We start from the raw sequence: 19600 nt of genomic DNA on the forward strand, positions 1-19600 counted from the left end.
ACAGTAAATTAGTACCTTGGATTGAATAAATGTAAACACATTTATTTTAAAATGTTTTTTTATTTGTGAGAATGTGTCAGTTTTCCATTATATTTGTTACATTCAATTAACACAATAATTTTAAAAGTACTAACTAAAAACCTAAATTTAATTTGTATAATACATATTAAGTATTATTATTATACATATTTGCAGAAAGTGCATTGTTCGTTCAATCGATTTACGTTATAATCGCAAATATTTCTATACTCATATCTAATTATTATATAAAATATAATGTGTACTTATATATACATCGTTATTATTTTATATATATATATATATATATATATATATATATAAAGTATAGTACATAATTGTACAATATATTATATAATAAACAACATGTTGATTATATATATGTCATAGACAATATTGGCAGTTCTTCTCAGATATTTCAAATTATTTAATTTGTCAAAGTCGAGATTGTTGCTTTCGCTGGTCGTATGTAGAACCGTAGAACCATAGTATCTTTTTGAATGTAGAAACGTCATCAAAATTTGTTCTGGATGCAGCAACAAAAATATTTTAAATACTTGTTAAGAAGACATGTTAATTATTTGATTTGTGATATACACATAATATATAGAAATATATATATATAATAAAGCAAGGAAAGTAAAATTTTTAATGCAATAGTATTAATAGAGCTTACCATTGTTTTTGCCTTTAAAGTTATCATGCACTTGTCGATGGCCCAGACATACTGATTCCTCTTTGTTTATATGCAGTCTCTTCTTCATACCATACGGCGCGATGATCTGTGAATATGTGGTATTTTAGTGTACTGGGAAAGTTAAACTGTAAAATCTGACCACATTTCTGACACCGCACGCTATAATCATCATGCTGTTTAATATGCTCCTCTATACAGCCCATATAATACGATTCTGTTTGTGGTGGAACTACATCATGTTTATATTGCAAATGATCACGTAATATTGTCATCGATGTTGCCGAACAATAAATTTGCGTACAATAATTGCATTTAAAGCATAAATCGCTAGTTCTTTTAAAATAGTGCTGTGTCCAAGAAACGTTCCCTCTACTTGTATTTCCATGATGTTGATTGAAATGATGATGTGCAAATTTCATATCGCAGTCCGTAAAAGTATGTGGACAGAGTATACATTTTGTTTGAAAATTTTCATACTTTCTAAAATATTTTAACGCCCAGTTGTCTGATGTAGACATTTTGACTGTTGCAATAGTAATAGCGAGTAACTAAGTATCAAGGAAAAAGAAGCAAATCAGATAATACAGGTTAATATTATAATATTAATAAGAATTCTGAATATAATAGTATTAATAAAGCTTACTGTTACTTTTACTTTAACGTTGTGTATTGATGACCTAGGCACACTGGCTCCTTCTTGTGTATTTGCGTGAGTTGTTCGACTGCTCACGTATCTAGATGTCGTCGTTTGAATATATACTTATTAGGTCACTCGAAAAGCTAAGCTTAAGAACCGACCACACTCTTTACTCTACGCGCAACAGTCATTATGCTGTGCTTTCATGTAAAAACATAAGCTGTGTTTTCGTCTTATGAAAGTGTGTTATGTTAAGATAATAAATGTCTGCTTAATGTTCATTGTAACTATACTTGTACGATTGTAAGGACAGAAATTGCATTACACGTGTGAACTGGCAATTTCCTCGAAATGCTGTCACATCCATTAAACCTTTTTTTTTGTTTTTATGTTTTGGCGTTTTTTTCTGAAATTTGTATTGACGGATTTTGTATGGTAGCATTTTACAATAATTGCACACGACACATTCTGTAAAATGTTTTTATTTATATCTATATTGACTGTTTGGTGTAGATATTCGGATTGTTTTACTCGATTGAGTGCGAATAACTAATAATTAGTAAGCTAAACAGAGACGTGGAAAAATTTGATGGTAAAACATCGAATTTTAAGAAATTCTGGATTAGATATATGGTATTTATGTACAAAATTGCAAAGAAACAAATGAAAGTCGATTATGAAATATTATAACAAAATTGGCATTAATAAAATAAAAAATAGACATGAGTACAAGTACATTAATAAAGTAACTATTTTGAAAATATTATACATTGCTATAATTTTTGCATTGCATATTTTCTGCTTATCAAATATAGGAACATTCAATATCAATTGCAATTAATACTTTTCGGTATTATTAGAACGATAAGAAAGAGAAAATACGTGGAATAAATAAACCGTATTTGACAGTAAAATAGCATATATTGGATTGAATAAATCACAACACATTTATTTTAAAATGCTTTTCTATTAATGATTATGTGTCAGTTTTCAATTATATTTGTTACATTCAATTAATACAATAATTTATAAATCTATACTACCTAAAAATCGAAATCAATTTTAATTTGCATAATACATTTTAGATATTGTCTCTACAAAAATTATTATGTCAAATTTAAATTATATAAAATAATGAGAGTAAATAAGTATAAAAACATAATAAAATTAAATGAGATTCAAATATTTGAAAGTGTTGATTAACGAATAGTTATTACGTTATACATATTTGCAGAAAGTGCATTGTTCGTTAAATCGATTTACGTTATAATTGCAAATATTTCTATACTCATATCTAATTATTATATAAAATATAATGTGTACTTATATATACATCGTTATTTTATATATATATATATATATATATATATATATATATATATATAAAGTATAGTACGTAATTGTACAATATATTATATAATAAACAACATGTTGATTATATATATGTCATAGACAATATTGGCAGTTCTTCTCAGATATTTCAAATCATTTAATTTGTCAAAGTCGAGATTGTTGCTTTCGCTGGTCGTATGTAGAACCGTAGAACCATAGTATCTTTTTGAATGTAGAAACGTCATCAAAATTTGTCCTGGATGCAGCAACAAAAATGTTTTAAATACTTGTTAAGAAGACATGTTAATTATTTGATTTGGGATATACACATAATATATAGAAATATGTATATATAATAAATCAAGGAAAGTAAAATTTTTAATGGAATAGTATTAATAGAGCTTACCATTGTTTTTGCCTTTAAAATTATCATGCATTTGTCGATGGCTCAGACATACTGATTCCTATTTGTTTATATGCAGTCTCTTCTTCGTACGTCCATATGGCGGGATGATCTGTGTATATGTGGTCTTCTAGTCTACAGGGAAAGTTAAACTGTAAAATCTGACCACATTTCTGACATCGCACGCTACAATCATCATGCTGTTTAATATGCTCCTCTATACAGCCCATATAATACGGTTCTGTCTGTGGTGGAACTACATTATGTTTATATTGCAAATGATCACGTAATATTGTCACTGATGTTCCCGTACAATAAATTTGCGTACAATAATTGCATTTAAAGCATAAATCGCTAGTTCTTTTAAAATAGTGCTGTGTCCAAGAAACGTTTCTTCTACTTGTATTTGCATGATGTTGATTGAAATGATGATGTGCAAATTCAATATCGCAATCCGTAAAAGTATGTGGACAGAGTATACATTTTGTTTGAAAATTCTCATACTTTCTAAAATATTTTAACGCCCAGTTGTCTGATGTAGACATTTTGACTGTTGCAATAGTAATAGCGAATAACTAAGTATCAAGGAAAAAAAAGCAAATCAGATAACACAGGTTAATATTATAATATTAATAAGAATTCTGAATATAATAGTATTAATAAAGCTTACCGTTACTTTTACTTTACAGTTGTGCATTGATGATCTAGGCACACTGGCTCCTTCTTGTGTATTTGCGTGAGTTGTTCGACTGCTCACGTATCTAGATGTCGTCGTTTGAATATATACTTATTAGGTCACTCGAAAAGCTAAGCTTAAGAACCGACCACACTCTTTACTCTACGCGCAACTGTCATTATGCTGTGCTTTCATGTAAAAACATAAGCTGTGTTTCCGTCTTTTGAAAGTGTGTTTTGTTAAGATAATAAATGTCTGCTTAATGTTCATTGTAACTATACTTGTACGATTGTAAGGACAGAAATTGCATTACACGTGTGAATTGGCAATTTCCTCGAAATGCTGTCAAATCCATTAAACCTTTTTTTTTTGTTTTTATGTTTTGGCGTTTTTTTTCTGAAATTTGTATTGACGGATTTTGTATAGTAACATTTTACAATAATTGCACACGACATATTTTGTAAAATGTTTCTACGTATATCTATATTGACTGTTTGGTGTAGATATTCGAATTGTTTTACTCGATTGAGTGCGTATAACTAATAATTAGTAAGCAAAATAGAGACGTGGAAAAATTTGATAGCAAAATATCAAATTTGAAGAAGGTCCGGATTAGATATATAGTATTTTTGTACAAAATTGCACGGAAACAAATAAAAGTCAATAACGAAATATTGTATTAAAATTGGTATTAATAAAATAAAAAATAAACATAAGCACAAGTTCATTAATATAGTAATAATTTTGAAAATATTATACATAGCTGAATTTTTTGTTTTACATATTATCTGCTCATAAAATTTAGGACCTTTTACAATCAGTTACAATTAATGTTTTTCGATATTATAAAAACGAAGAAAGCGGAAATACACGAAAAAAATGAACCGGACTTGATAGTAAAATAGCACATTGGATTGACTAAATCACAACATATTTATTTTAAAATACTTTCTTGTTAATGGTAATGTGTCAGTTTTCTAGTATATTTGTTACATTAAAATAATAGAATAATTTAAAAAGTTGTAATTAAATCACTAACAAAAATGTAAATTAATTTTAATTTGCATAATACATTTTAAGTATTATCTCCACCAAAATTATTATGTCAAATTTAAATTACATAAAAAGTCTTAAAATAATGCAAATAAATGAGTATAAAAACGTAATAAAATTAAATGGGAGTCAAATATTTGAAAGTGTTGATTAATGAATATTATTAAGTTATTAAGTTATACATGTTAGCATAAAGTACATTGTTCGTTAAACCGATTTACGTCATAAATTCAAATTTATACACATATATAATTATGCAATTATTATATAAATCGTAATGTGTATTTATAAATACATCGCTATTAATTTTTATATATATATATAAAGTAATAGAAATGATACATATATTTATACATATAAATATAGTATATAATTGTACGAAATATTATATAATACAACATATTGATTATATATATGTCATAGATATATTGGTTTTTCTCAGATATTTCAAATCAATTAATTCGTCTAAGTCGAGATTGTTGCTTCCGCTGGTCGTATGTAGAACCGTAGAACAGTAGTATCTTTTTGAATGTAAAAACGTCATCAAAATTTGTTCTGGATACAGCAACTAAATTTTTTTAAATACTTGTTAGGAAGACATGTTAATTATTTGATTTGTGATATGCACATAATATATATAAATATGTATATATAATCAATCAAAGAAAGTAAAAATTTTTAATGTAATCGTAATAATAGAGCTTACCATTGTTTTTGCCTTTAATGTTATCATGCACTTGTCGATGGCCCAAGCATATTGATTTCTGATTGTTTATTTGCATTCTGTTCTTCGTTTATCCATATGCTGAAATGACGTGTGAAAATGTGGTCCTCTAGTCGAGGGGAAATGCTAAACTGTATAATCTGACCACATTTCTTACACTGCGCGCTATAATCATCGCGCTGTTTAATATGCTCCTCTATACAGCCCATATAACATGGGAATTTTATTATTGGACATTTATTATGCACAAATTGCAAATGTTCACATAATATGGGGGACGATGTTGTCTTCAAATAAGTTTGCGGACAATAAGTGCATTGCCAGTGTGAATTGCTATAACTTTTAAAATACAGCTGTTTCCAAATAACAGTCTCTTGTTCTGTATTTGGATGTTTTTGGTCGAAATGATAATTTGCTGGTTCCATATTACAATACGTAAATGTATCTCCACAAGATATACATTTTGCTCGAAAATTCTCAGACTTTTCAAAATATTTTATCTCCCAATTGTTTGATGTAGACATTCTGACTGTTGCAATAGCAATAGCAATAGCAAATAACTAAGTATCAAGGAAAAAAAAGCAAACAAGATAACATAAATTAATATTATAATATTAATAAGAATTTTGAATATAATAGTATTAATAAAGCTTACCGTTACTTTTACTTTAACGTTTTGTTTTTATTGATGATCTAGGCACACTGGCTTCTCCTTGTGTATTTGCGTGAGTTGTTCGACTGCTCACGTCTCTAAATGTCGTTTGAATATATACTTGTTAGGTCACTAGAAAAGCTAAGCTTAAGAACTGACCACATTCTTCACCCTACGGGCAATAATCATTATTCTGTGCTTTTATATAAAGGCATAAGCTGTGTTCTCGTTTTCTAAAAGTGTGTTATGTTGAGATAATAAATATCTGCTTAATGTTTTTCGTAATTACGATTGTACGATTGTAAGGAGAGGAATTGCATTACACGTGTGAATCGGCAATTTTTTAGAAATGCTGTCACAACCATTGAACCTTTTTTTTGTTTTTTTGTTTCTACGTTTTTTTTTTAAATATGTATTGACGGATTTTGTATGGTAGCATTTTACAATAATTGCACACGACACATTCTGTAAAATGTTTTTATTTATATCTATATTGACTGTTTGGTGTAGATATTCGGATTGTTTTACTCGATTGAGTGCGAATAACTAATAATTAGTAAGCTAAACAGAGACGTGGAAAAATTTGATGGTAAAACATCGAATTTCAAGAAATTCTGGATTAGATATATGGTATTTATGTACAAAATTGCAAAGAAACAAATGAAAGTCGATTATGAAATATTATAACAAAATTGGCATTAATAAAATAAAAAATAGACATGAGTACAAGTACATTAATAAAGTAACTATTTTGAAAGTATTATACATTGCTATAATTTTTGCATTGCATATTTTCTGCTTATCAAATATAGGAACATTCCATATCAATTGCAATTAATACTTTTCGGTATTATTAGAACGATAAGAAAGAGAAAATACGTGGAATAAATAAACCGTATTTGACAGTAAAATAGCATATATTGGATTGAATAAATCATAACACATTTATTTTAAAATGCTTTCTTATTAATGATTAGGTGTCAGTTTTCTATTATATTTGTTACATTCAATCAATACAATAATTCATAAATCTATACTACCTAAAAATTGAAATCAATTTTAATTTGCATAATGCATTTTAGATATTGCCTCCACAAAAATTATTCTATCAAATTCAAATTACATAAAATAATAAGATTAAATAAGTATAAAAACATAATAAAATTAAATGAGATTTAAATATTTGAAAGTGTTGATTAATGAATAGTTATTACGTTATACATATTTGCAGAAAGTGCATTGTTCGTTCAATCGATTTACGTTATAATCGCAAATATTTCTATACTCATATCTAATTATTATATAAAATATAATGTGTACTTATATATACATTGTTATTATTTTATATTTATATATATATAAAGTATAGTACGTAATTGTACGATATATTATATAATAAACAACATGTTGATTATATATATGTCATAGACAATATTGGCAGTTCTTCTCAGATATTTCAAATCATTTAATTTGTCAAAGTCGAGATTGTTGCTTTCGCTGGTCGTATGTAGAACCGTAGAACCATAGTATCTTTTTGAATGTAGAAACGTCATCAAAATTTGTCCTGGATGCAGCAACAAAAATGTTTTAAATACTTGTTAAGAAGACATGTTAATTATTTGATTTGGGATATACACATAATATATAGAAATATGTATATATAATAAATCAAGGAAAGTAAAATTTTTAATGCAATAGTATTAATAGAGCTTACCATTGTTTTTGCCTTTAAAGTTATCATGCACTTGTCGATGGCCCAGACATACTGATTCCTCTTTGTTTATATGCAGTCTTTTGTTCGTATGTCCATATGTCGGGATAATGTGTGTACGTGTGGTTTTTTAGTCTACAGGGAAAGTTAAGCTGTAAAATCTGACCACATTTCTGACACCGCACGCTACAATCATCATGCTGTTTAATATGCTCCTCTATACAGCCCATATAATACGATTCTGTTTCTGGTGGAACTAAATCATGTTTATATTGCAAATGATCACGTAATATTGTCTCCGATGTTGCCGTACAATAAATTTGCGTACAATAATTGCATTTATAGCATAAATCGTTAGTTCTTTTAAAATAGTGCTGTGTTCAAGAAACATTCCTTCTACTTGTATTTGCATGATGTTGATTGAAATGATGATGTGCAAATTCCATATCGCAATCCGTAAAAGTATGTGGACAGAGTATACATTTTGTTTGAAAATTCTCATACTTTTTAAAATATTTTAACTCCCAGTTGTCTGATGTAGACATTTTGACTGTTGCAATAGCAATAGCGAGTAACTAAGTATCAAGGAAAAAGAAGCAAATCAGATAACACAGGTTAATATTATAATATTAATAAGAATTCTGAATATAATAGTATTAATAAAGCTTACTGTTACTTTTACTTTAACGTTGTGTATTGATGACCTAGGCACACTGGCTCCTTCTTGTGTATTTGCGTGAGTTGTTCGACTGCTCACGTATCTAGATGTCGTCGTTTGAATATATACTTATTAGGTCACTCGCAAAGCTAAGCTTAAGAACCGACCACACTCTTTACTCTACGCGCAACAGTCATTATGCTGTGCTTTCATGTAAAAACATAAGCTGTGTTTTCGTCTTTTGAAAGTGTGTTATGTTAAGATAATAAATGTCTGCTTAATGTTCATTGTAACTATACTTGTATGATTGTAAGGACAGAAATTGCATTACACGTGTGAACTGGCAATTTCTTCGAAATGCTGTCACATCCATTAAACCTTTTTTTTTGTTTTTATGTTTTGGCGTTTTTTTCTGAAATTTGTATTAACGGATTTTGTATAGTAACATTTTACAATAATTGCACACGACATATTTTGTAAAATGTTTCTACTTATGTCTATATTGATTGTTTGGTGTAGATATTCGGATTGTTTTACTCGATTGAGTGCGAATAACTAATAATTAGTAAGCAAAACAGAGACGTGGAAAAATTTGATGGCAAAATATCAAATTTGAAGAAGGTCCGGATTAGATATATAGTATTTTTGTACAAAATTGCACGGAAACAAATGAAAGTCAATAATGAAATGTATTAAAACTCGCATTAATAAAATAAAAAATAAACATGAGCACAAGTTCATTAATATAGTAATAATTTTGAAAATATTATACATAGCTAAATTTTTTGTATTACATATTATTTGCTCATAAAATTTAGGATCTTTTACAATCAATTACAATTAATGTTTTTTGATATTATTTGAACGAAGAAAGCGGAAATACCTGAAGAAAATGAACCGGACTTGATAGTAAAATAGCACATTGGATTGACTAACTCACAACATATTTATTTTAAAATACTTTCTTGTTAATGGTAATGTGTCAGTTTTCTATTATATTTGTTACATAAAAATAATAGAATAATTTAAAAAGTTGTAATTAACCCTTAGTCCCGACTCATGGGTCGTTTTCGACCTAAGCGAAATTTCAAAGTGCTGTCATTTTTGAAAACGGCTACGGAACGCGCCATATCCTCTACCTAAAAAAATAATTTTTATCGTAATATTATGATTGGGACTTTAAGTTGAAGGTTGAAAGAAGCTCCATGAATTTTTTTAGATTTTTTAAAACGTTTTTACTGATCCAAATAACGCAAAGACGCAAACGACCCATGAGTCGGGATTAAAGGTGCCGAAAAGAACCGTCGGGACTAAGGGTTAAATCACTAACTAAAAATCTAAATTAATTTTAATTTGCATAATACATTTTAAGTATTATCTCCATCAAAATTATTATGTCAAATTTAAATTACATAAAAAGTTTTAAAATAATGCAAATAAATAAGTATAAAAACGTAATAAAATTAAATGAGAGTCAAATATTTGAAAGTGTTGATTAATGAATATTATTAAGTTATTAAGTTATACATGTTAGCATAAAGTGCATTGTTCGTTAAACCGATTTACGTCATAAATCCAAATTTATACACATATATAATTATGCAATTATTATATAAAATATAATGTGTACTTATATATACATCGCTACTATTTTTATATATATACATATATATATAAAGTAATCGAAATGATATATATATTTATACATATAAATATAGTATATAATTGTACAAAATATTATATAATACAACATATTGATTATATATATGTCATAGATTTATTGGTTTTTCTCAGATATTTCAAATCAATTAATTCGTCAAAGTCGAGATTGTTGCTTCCGCTGGTCGTATGTAGAACCGTAGAACCGTAGTATCTTTTTGAATGTAGAAACATCATCAAAGTTTGTTCTGGATACAGCAACTAAAATTTTTTTAAATACTTGTTAGAAAGACATGTTAATTATTTGATTTGTGATATGCACATAATATATAGAAATATGTATATATAATAAATCAAAGAAAATAAAAATTTTTAATGTAATAGTAATAATAGAGCTTACCATTGTTTTTGCCTTTAATGTTATCATGCACTTGTCGATGGCCCAGGCATATTGATTTCTGATTGTTTATTTGCATTTAGTTCTTCGTTTATCCATATGCTGAAATGACGTGTGAATAAGTGGTCATCTATTTGAGGGGACATGCAAAACTGTATAATCTGACCACATTTGTTACACTGCGCGCTATAATCATCACGCTGTTTAATATGCTCCATTATATAGCCCATATAACATGGGAATTTTATTATTGGACATTTAATATGCACAAATTGCAAATGTTCATATAATATGAAGGACGATGTTGTCTTCAAATAAATTTGCGGACAATAAGTGCATTGCCAGTGTGAATTGCTATAACTTTTAAAATACAGCTGTTTCCAAATAACTGTCTCTTGTTCCGTATTTGGATGTTTTTGGTCGAAATGATATTTTGCTGGATCCATATTACAATACGTAAATGTATCTCCACAAACTATACATTTTGCTCGAAAATTCTCAGACTTTTCAAAATATTTCATCTCCCAATTGTTTGATGTAGACATTCTGACTGTTGCAATAGCAATAGCAATAGCAAATAACTAAGTATCAAGGAAAAAAAAGCAAACAAGATAACATAAATTAATATTATAATATTAATAAGAATTTTGAATATAATAGTATTAATAAAGCTTGCCGTTACTTTTACTTTAACGTTGTGTATTTATTGATGATCTAGGCACACTGGCTTCTCCTTGTGTATTTTGTTCGACTGCTCACGTATCTAGATGTCGTCGTTTGAATATATACTTATTAGGTCACTCGAAAAGCTAAGCTTAAGAACCGACCACACTCTTTACCCTACGCGCAACAGTCATTATGCTGTGCTTTTATATAAAGGCATAAGCTAAGGTTCTCGTTTTTTGAAAGTGTGTTATGTTAAGATAATAAATATCTGCTTAATGTTTTTTGTAATTACGATTGTACGATTGTAAGGAGAGGAATTGCATTACACGTGTGAATCGGCAATTTTTTAGAAATGCTGCCACAACCATTGAACCTTTTTTTTGTTTTTTTGTTTCAACGTTTTTTTTTTTAAATATGTATTGACGGATTTTGTATGGTAGCATTTTACAATAATTGCACACGACACATTCTGTAAAATGTTTTTATTAATATCTATATTGACTGTTTGGTGTAGATATTCGGTTTGTTTTACTCGATTGAGTGCGAATAACTAATAATTAGTAAGCTAAACAGAGACGTGGAAAAATTTGATGGTAAAACATCGAATTTCAAGAAATTCTGGATTAGATATATGGTATTTATGTACAAAATTGCAAAGAAACAAATGAAAGTCGATAATGAAATATTATAACAAAATTGGTATTAATAAAATAAAAAATAGACATGAGTACAAGTACATTAATAAAGTAACTATTTTGAAAATATTATACATTGCTATAATTTTTGCATTGCATATTTTCTGCTTATCAAATATAGGAGCATTTAATATCATTTGCAATTAATACTTTTCGGTATTATTAGAACGATAAGAAAGAAAAAATACGTGGAATAAATAAACCGTATTTGACAGTAAAATAGCATATATTGGATTAAATAAATCACAACACATTTATTTTAAAATGCTTTTCTATTAATAATTATGTGTCAGTTTCCTATTATATTTGTTACATTCAATGAATACAATAATTTATAAATCTATACTACCTAAAAATCGAAATCAATTTTAATTTGCATAATACATTTTAGATATTGTCTTTACAAAAATTATTATGTCAAATTTAAATTATATAAAATAATGAGAGTAAATAAGTATAAAAACATAATAAAATTAAATGAGATTCAAATATTTGACAGTGTTGATTAATGAATAGTTATTACTTTATACATATTTGCAGAAAGTGCATTGTTCGTTAAATCAATTTACGTTATAATATTTCTATGCACATATGTAATTATTATATAAAATATAATGTGTACTTATATATACATCGTTATTATTTTTTGTATATATATAAAAAGTAATAGAAATGATATATATATTTATACATATGTATTTAATATATAATTTTACGATACGTTATATAATAATCAACATGCTGATTATATATATATGTCATAGATATGTTGGCAGTTTTTTTCAGATATTTTAAATCATATAAATCGTTATAGTCAAGATTGTTGTTTCTGCTCGTCGTATGTAGGACCGTCGAACCATAGCATCATTTTTGAATATAGAAACGTCATCAAAATATATTCTGGATAAACCAACGAAAATTTTTTCAATATTTATTAGTAGAAATATATTATTTGTTTGATTTGTAGTATAGCATTGTATTAGTAGAAATATGTTATTTGTTTGATTTGTAGTATGCACATAATATATAGAAGTATGTATATATAGAGCATGAATCAAGAAATGTAAAAATTTTTTATGTAATAATATTTATAAAAATTACCATTGTTTTTGCCTTTAAAGTTATCTTGTACTTGTCGATGGCCAAGGCATACTGATTTCTCTTCTTTTGTTTGCATTTTCTTCTTCCCATACTTTGTAATGATTTGTGAATATGTGGTTTTTTAGGACACAAGAAAGGCTAAACTCTATTATTTGACTACATTTCTTACACTGCGCACTATAATCATCATGCTGTTTAATATGCTCCTGTATAATACCCATATAAAATAGGCCTTTTTTTGCTAGAAATATGTTATGTATATTTCGTAGATGTTTACGTAATTTATTCTTCGAAGTTTCTTTCGAATAAGTTGTAGGACAAGAATTGCATTGCCAGCGTGAATTGCTAAAATTGTTGAAATGCTGCTGCAACCAAGATACTTTCACTCTTTCTACATTTGGATGTTGTTGGTCGAAATGATAATTTGCAGGTTCCATATCACAGTACGTAAAAGTATATGCACAGAGTATACATTTTGCTTGAAAATTCTCAATCTTTTTAAAATATTTCAACTCCCAATTGTTCGATGTAGACATTCTGACTGTTGCCATAGCAATAGCGAATAACTAAGTATTAAAATAAAAAGAAACGAAACAACGTAAGTTTAAGTAATAATATTAATAAGAATTTTTAATAAAATAGTATTAATAAAGCTTACCGTTACTTTTATTTTAACTTTGTGTACTTATTGATGGCGTAGGCACATTGACTTCTCTTTGTGTATTTGTGTTGTTCCACTGCTCACATACCTAGATGTCGTTTGAATACGTGCTCGTTAGGTCACTCGAAAAGCTAAGTTTTAAGAACAGACCACACTGTTTACACAACGCGCAATGGTCAATACGCTGTGTAATATGCTTTCATATAAAGGTATATATAAGTTGTGCTCTCTTTTTTTTAAATGTATAATGTTAAGATATTAAATATCTGTTTAATGTTCATCGTAATTACGCTTGTTCGATTGAAAGGGCATTAATTGCATTACACGTGTGAATTGACAATTTTTTCGTAATATTGTCATGTCCATTGAACTTTTCTTTTTGTTTTTATGTTTTGATGTTTTTTTCTCAAATATATATTGACCGATTTCGTAGCATTTAACAATAATTGCACACGATGCACTTTCTGTAAAATGTTTTTACTTATATCTATATTGACTGTCTGATGTAGATATTTTGACCGTTTTACACGATTGTGTGTAACTACTTAATAATTAGTAAGCAAAGCAGGGACGTAGAAAAGTTTAATAGCAAATTTTTAGAAAGTCCGGGCTAGAGGTATAATGTTTATATACAAAATTGCACCAAAACACATGAAAGACGATAATGAAATATTGTAACAAAATTGGCATTAATAAAATATAAAATAAACATGAGTACATGTCGATTATTAAAGTAATAATTTTGAAAATATTATACATAGGTAAAATTTTTGTATTACATATTTTTCCCTTAACAAATTTAGGAACTTTCGCAGTCAGTTACAATTTATGCTTTTCGATATTATTAGAACGAAGAAAGCGGAAATACACGGAAAAAATGAACTGGATTTGATAGCAAAATTGCATATTGGACTGTATAAATCACAACACAGTCATTTTAAAATGCTTTCTTATTAGTGATAACGTGTCAGTTTTCTATTATATTTGTTACATTAAAATAATACAATAATTTAAAAAGTTGTAGCTAAATCACTAACTAAAAATCTAAATTAATTAATATTTGCATAATACATTTTAGATATTATCTCCACCAAAATTATTATGTCAAAGTTAAATTACACTAAAAGTAACAAAATAATGAAAGTAAATAAGTATAAAAACATGATAAAATCAAATGAGAGTTAAATATTTGAAAGTGTTGATTAATGAATATTATTAAGTTATTAAGTTATACATGTTTGCATAAAGTGCATTGTTTGTTAAACCGATTTACGTCATAAAACCAAATCTATACACATATGTAATTATGTAATTATTATATTATATAAAATATAATGTGTTCTTATATATACATTGCTATTATTTTTTATAAAAATTTTATATATAAAAATTTTATATATATAAAAAAAATAATAGAAATGATACATATATTTATACATATAAATATAGTATATAATTGTATGATATGTTATATAATAAGCAACATGTTGATTACATATATGTATGTCATAGATATATTGGCAGTTTTCCTCAGATATTTTAAATCATTTAATTCATCAAAGTCGAGATTGCTGTTTTCGCTGTGATCGTATGTAGAACCGTAGAACCGTAGTATCTTTTTGAATGTAGAAACGTTATCAAAATTTGTTCTGGATGCAATAACGAAAATTATTTAAATATTTGTTAGGAAGACATGTTAATTGATTTGTGATATGCACATAATATATAGAAATATGTATATATAATAAATCAAGAATAGTAAAAATTTTTAATGTAATAATATAAATAGAGCTCACCATTGTTTTTGCCTTTAAAGTTATCGTGCACTTATCGATAGTCCAGACATATTGATTTCTGATTGTTTATTTGCATTCTCTTCTTCGTTTATCCATATGTTTATATGATATTTGAACATGTGTTTTTTTTTAGTACAGGAAAGGCTAAACTCTATAATCTGATCACATATTATACACTGCGCGCTATTATCATCACGCCGTTTCATATGCTTCTCTATAGAGCCCATATAATATGGGAGTTTTATTAATGGACATATATTATGCACAGAGTGCAAATGTCCATTTAATTTGTTGATCAATGTTATCTTCCAATAAGTTTGCGAACAATAAATGCATTTCCAGTATGAATAGCTATTACTTTTAAAATGCTCTGTCCAAATAACATACTTTTGTTTTATATTTGAATGTTGTTGGTTGAAATGATCACGGACGGGTTGCACATCGCGATATGTAAGAGTGTATGCACAGATTGTACATTTTGCTTGAAAATGTTCAGACATAAAATATTTCAACGCCCAGTCGTTTAATGTAGACATTCTTACTGTTGTAATAGCAATGGCGAATAACTAAGTATCAAGGAAATAAACAAACGAGATAACATAAGTTAATATTATAATTTTAATAAGAATTTTAAGTATAATAATTTTAATAAAGCTTACTGTTACTTTTACTTTAACGTTGTGTACTTATTGATGATCTAGGCACACTGGCTTTTCCTTGTGTATTTGTGTCGTGTTTTACTGCTCACGTATCTAGATGTCGTTTGAATAAGTGCTTATGTCACTCAAAAAACTAAGCTTCAAAATCGACCACAATGTTTACACTAGGCGCAATGGTCATTATGCTGTGCTTTCATGTAAAGGCATAAGCTGTTTTCGTCTTTTCAAAGTGTGTTATGTTAAGATAATAAATGCTTGTTTAACATTCATTGTAATTACGGTTGTATGGTTGTAAAGACACAAGTTGCATTATACGTGCAAATTGGCAATTTTCTCGAAATGCTGTCATGTCCATTGAACTTTTCTTTTTGTTTTCATGTTTTGATGTTTTTTTAAATATATTATATATTTATGGTTTCCGTATAGTAGCATTTTACAATAATTGCACACCGTGCACGTTCTGTAAAACGTTTTTACTTATATCTATATTGACTGTTTGGTGTAGATATTTTGATTGTTATACACGATAGGGTACAAATAACTAATAATTAATAAGCAAAACAGAAACGTACACATAGTGGGAAAATTTAATAGTAAAAGATCAAATTTGAGAAAAGTCCGGATTAGATATATATTTATCTACAAAATTGCACGAAAACAAATGAAAGACGATAATTAAATATTATAACAAAATTGGGATTAATAAAATAAAAAATAAACACGAGTACAAAATACATAATATTAATAAAGTAACAATTATGAAAATACGTTGCTATAATTTTTATATTTTATTTTTTTTGCTTACCAAATATGGGAACTTTTGTCTGTCATATACATTTGATATTTTTTGATATTTGAGAATAATAGAAAAGAAGGAATATGCAATAAATAATCCAACTTTAACAGTACATTAGTATCTTGGATTGAATAAATTACAACACATTTATTTTAAAATATTCTCTTATTTGTGATAATGTGTCAGTTTTTTTATTATATTTGTTACATTCAATTATAACATTAATTTTAAAAGTACTAACTAAAAATCTATTCAATTTCCATAAAACATTTTAGGTATTATTTTCACAAAAATTGTATTAAATTCGAATTACATAAAATAATAACATTAAATAAGTATAAAAACATGATAAAAGTAAATAAGAGAAAAAATATTTAACAGTGTTGATTAATGAATAATTATTAAAAAATACATGTTTGCAGAAAGTGCATTGTTCGTTAAATCTATTTACGTACTTATGTATACATTGTTTCATTATTTTTTATATACGTATATATATATATATATATATATATATATATATATATATATATATATATAATAGTATATGTATAATGTAATAAAAATGATATATAAATACTTACATATATAAATGGATGTATACATATATATAATAAATGATTGCACGATATCTTATATTATGCATTATAAAAAACATGCTAATTATATATGTCATAAATATTTTGGCAGCTTTTTTTAAATAATTCAAATCATTTGAATCGTCTAAGCCAAAATTGTTGCTCGTTGTATGTAGGATCGTAGAACCATAGTATTTTTTTGAATGTAGAAACGTCATTAAAATTTGCTTTAAATGAATCAACATAAATTTTTTAAACAATTGTTAGGAATATGTTAATAGTCTGATTTGTGGTATGCACATAATTAAATATTAAATTAAATTAAATATATAATTAAATATATTAATTTATAGAGATTTGTATATATAAAGCATGAATCAAGAAAATAGTAAAAATTTTTAATATTACAGCATTAACAAAGCTTACCATTGTTTTTGCCTTTAAAGTTATCTTGTATTTGTCAATGGCTTAGGCACACTGGTTCCTCTTCGATTATTTGCATTCTCTTCTTGCATCCATATTTCTGTATTATTTATCATTGTGATGTTTTAGGATACAGGAAAGGCTAAACTCTATAATTTGACCACATTTCTTACACTGCGCGCCATAATTATCACTGTTTAATATACTCCCTTATAAAAATCTTATAAAATAGAATTATTTTTGCTAGAATTGTGTTATGTTTAAAATGCAAACGTCTACGTAATTTTATCGTCCATGTTTTCTTCGAATAAATTTGTGGACAAAAATTGCATTAGCAGCATAAATCGCTAGTTTTTTTAATACTGCAGTATCCAAGATACTTTCACTCTTTCTGCATTTGGATGTTGTTGATCGAAATGATAATTTGCAGGTTCCATATCGCAGTACGTAAAAGTATATGCACAAAGTATACATTTTGCTTTGTTTGATGTAGACATTCTGACTGTTGCAATAGCACTAGCGAATAACTAAGTATTAAGAGAAAAAAAAATGGTACAACGTAAGTTAACGTAATACTATTAATAAGAATTTTTAATAAATGTCTGCTTAATGTTCATCGTAACACTTGTACGCTTGTACGATTGTAAGGACACAATTTGCATTATACGTGCAAATTGGCAATTTTTTCGAAATGCTGACATGTCCATTGAGCTTTTCTTTTTGTTTTTATGTTTTGATGTTTTTTTCTCAAATATGCATTGACTACTTTCGTTTTGTAGTATTTTACAATATTTACAATAAATACGATGCACATTCTGTAAAATGTTTTTACTTGTTTTTTTATTGACTGTTTTATGTAGATATTTTGATTGTTTCACAGGATTGAGTGCGAATAACTAATAATCAGTATATACTAAGTATATACTTAGGATATAATTAATAATTAATTAATTAAAAAAATAAAAAAATAAACATAAGTACAAGGTACATTAATCTAATAAAATTAATTAAACAACAATTATAAAAATACCTTGCTATAATTTTTATACTTTATTTCTTTTGTTTATTAAATATAGGAACTTTTGATTATAAAATACATATGATGTTTTTTTATATTATAAGGATAATAGAAAGGAAGAAATATCTAATAAATAATCCAAACCTAATAATATATTAGTATCTTGGAATGAATAAATCAAAACACATTTATCTTAAAATGCTATCTTATTAATAATAATGTGTCAGTTTTCTATTATAATTGTTACATTCAATTAATACAATAATTTTAAAAGTTTTAAGTAAATCAGTACTAACTAAAAATCTAAATTTGATTTGCATAATACATCTTAGGTATTATCTCCACAAAAATTATTATGTCAAATTCAAATTACATTTAAAAATGAGAGTAAATAAGTATAAAAACATAATAAAATTGAATAAGAGTCAAATATGAAGATGTGGTTTTTTAGGACACAAGAAAGGCTAAACTCTATTATTAGACTACATTTCTTACACTGCGCACTATAATCATCACGCTGTTTATTATGCTCTTGTATAATACCCATATAAAATTGACCTTTTTTTGCTAGAAATATGTTATGTGTGTTT

The 19600-nt window shown here is 26.8% G+C and overlaps 1 protein-coding gene and 5 long non-coding RNA genes across 8 annotated transcripts in view; 1 reads left to right on the forward strand and 5 right to left on the reverse strand.

The window, feature by feature from the left end:
* v (Tryptophan 2,3-dioxygenase vermilion) overlaps positions 1-19600 on the forward strand; it is a 117211-nt gene that overhangs the window by 29304 nt on the left and 68307 nt on the right. The gene's annotated exons all lie outside the window — the stretch shown is intronic.
* On the reverse strand, positions 484-1483 carry LOC105680123 (uncharacterized). 2 transcript variants are annotated; one of them, XR_001101949.2, is made up of 3 exons: positions 1359-1483; positions 695-1263; positions 484-544 (listed from the first exon to the last, which is right to left on the reverse strand). It is a non-coding gene; the product is annotated as an uncharacterized lncRNA (long non-coding RNA). The 2 variants fall into 2 exon arrangements; XR_010888993.1 differs by having other exon boundaries at positions 1365-1450.
* On the reverse strand, positions 1635-3883 carry LOC105680125 (uncharacterized). The gene is made up of 3 exons (XR_001101951.2): positions 3758-3883; positions 3091-3662; positions 1635-2940 (listed from the first exon to the last, which is right to left on the reverse strand). It is a non-coding gene; the product is annotated as an uncharacterized lncRNA (long non-coding RNA).
* Positions 4867-6784, reverse strand: LOC105680124 (uncharacterized). The gene is made up of 3 exons (XR_001101950.2): positions 6196-6784; positions 5523-6100; positions 4867-5384 (listed from the first exon to the last, which is right to left on the reverse strand). It is a non-coding gene; the product is annotated as an uncharacterized lncRNA (long non-coding RNA).
* Positions 6796-8669, reverse strand: LOC136998429 (uncharacterized). The gene is made up of 3 exons (XR_010889004.1): positions 8574-8669; positions 7907-8478; positions 6796-7756 (listed from the first exon to the last, which is right to left on the reverse strand). It is a non-coding gene; the product is annotated as an uncharacterized lncRNA (long non-coding RNA).
* On the reverse strand, positions 8764-16376 carry LOC105680131 (uncharacterized). The gene is made up of 7 exons (XR_001101957.2): positions 16196-16376; positions 15537-16102; positions 13738-15389; positions 13080-13645; positions 11300-12878; positions 10621-11198; positions 8764-10481 (listed from the first exon to the last, which is right to left on the reverse strand). It is a non-coding gene; the product is annotated as an uncharacterized lncRNA (long non-coding RNA).

The sequence above is a fragment of the Linepithema humile genome, chromosome 1 (assembly GCF_040581485.1).
Source record: "Linepithema humile isolate Giens D197 chromosome 1, Lhum_UNIL_v1.0, whole genome shotgun sequence".
NCBI classification, from domain to species: Eukaryota; Metazoa; Arthropoda; class Insecta; order Hymenoptera; family Formicidae; genus Linepithema; species Linepithema humile.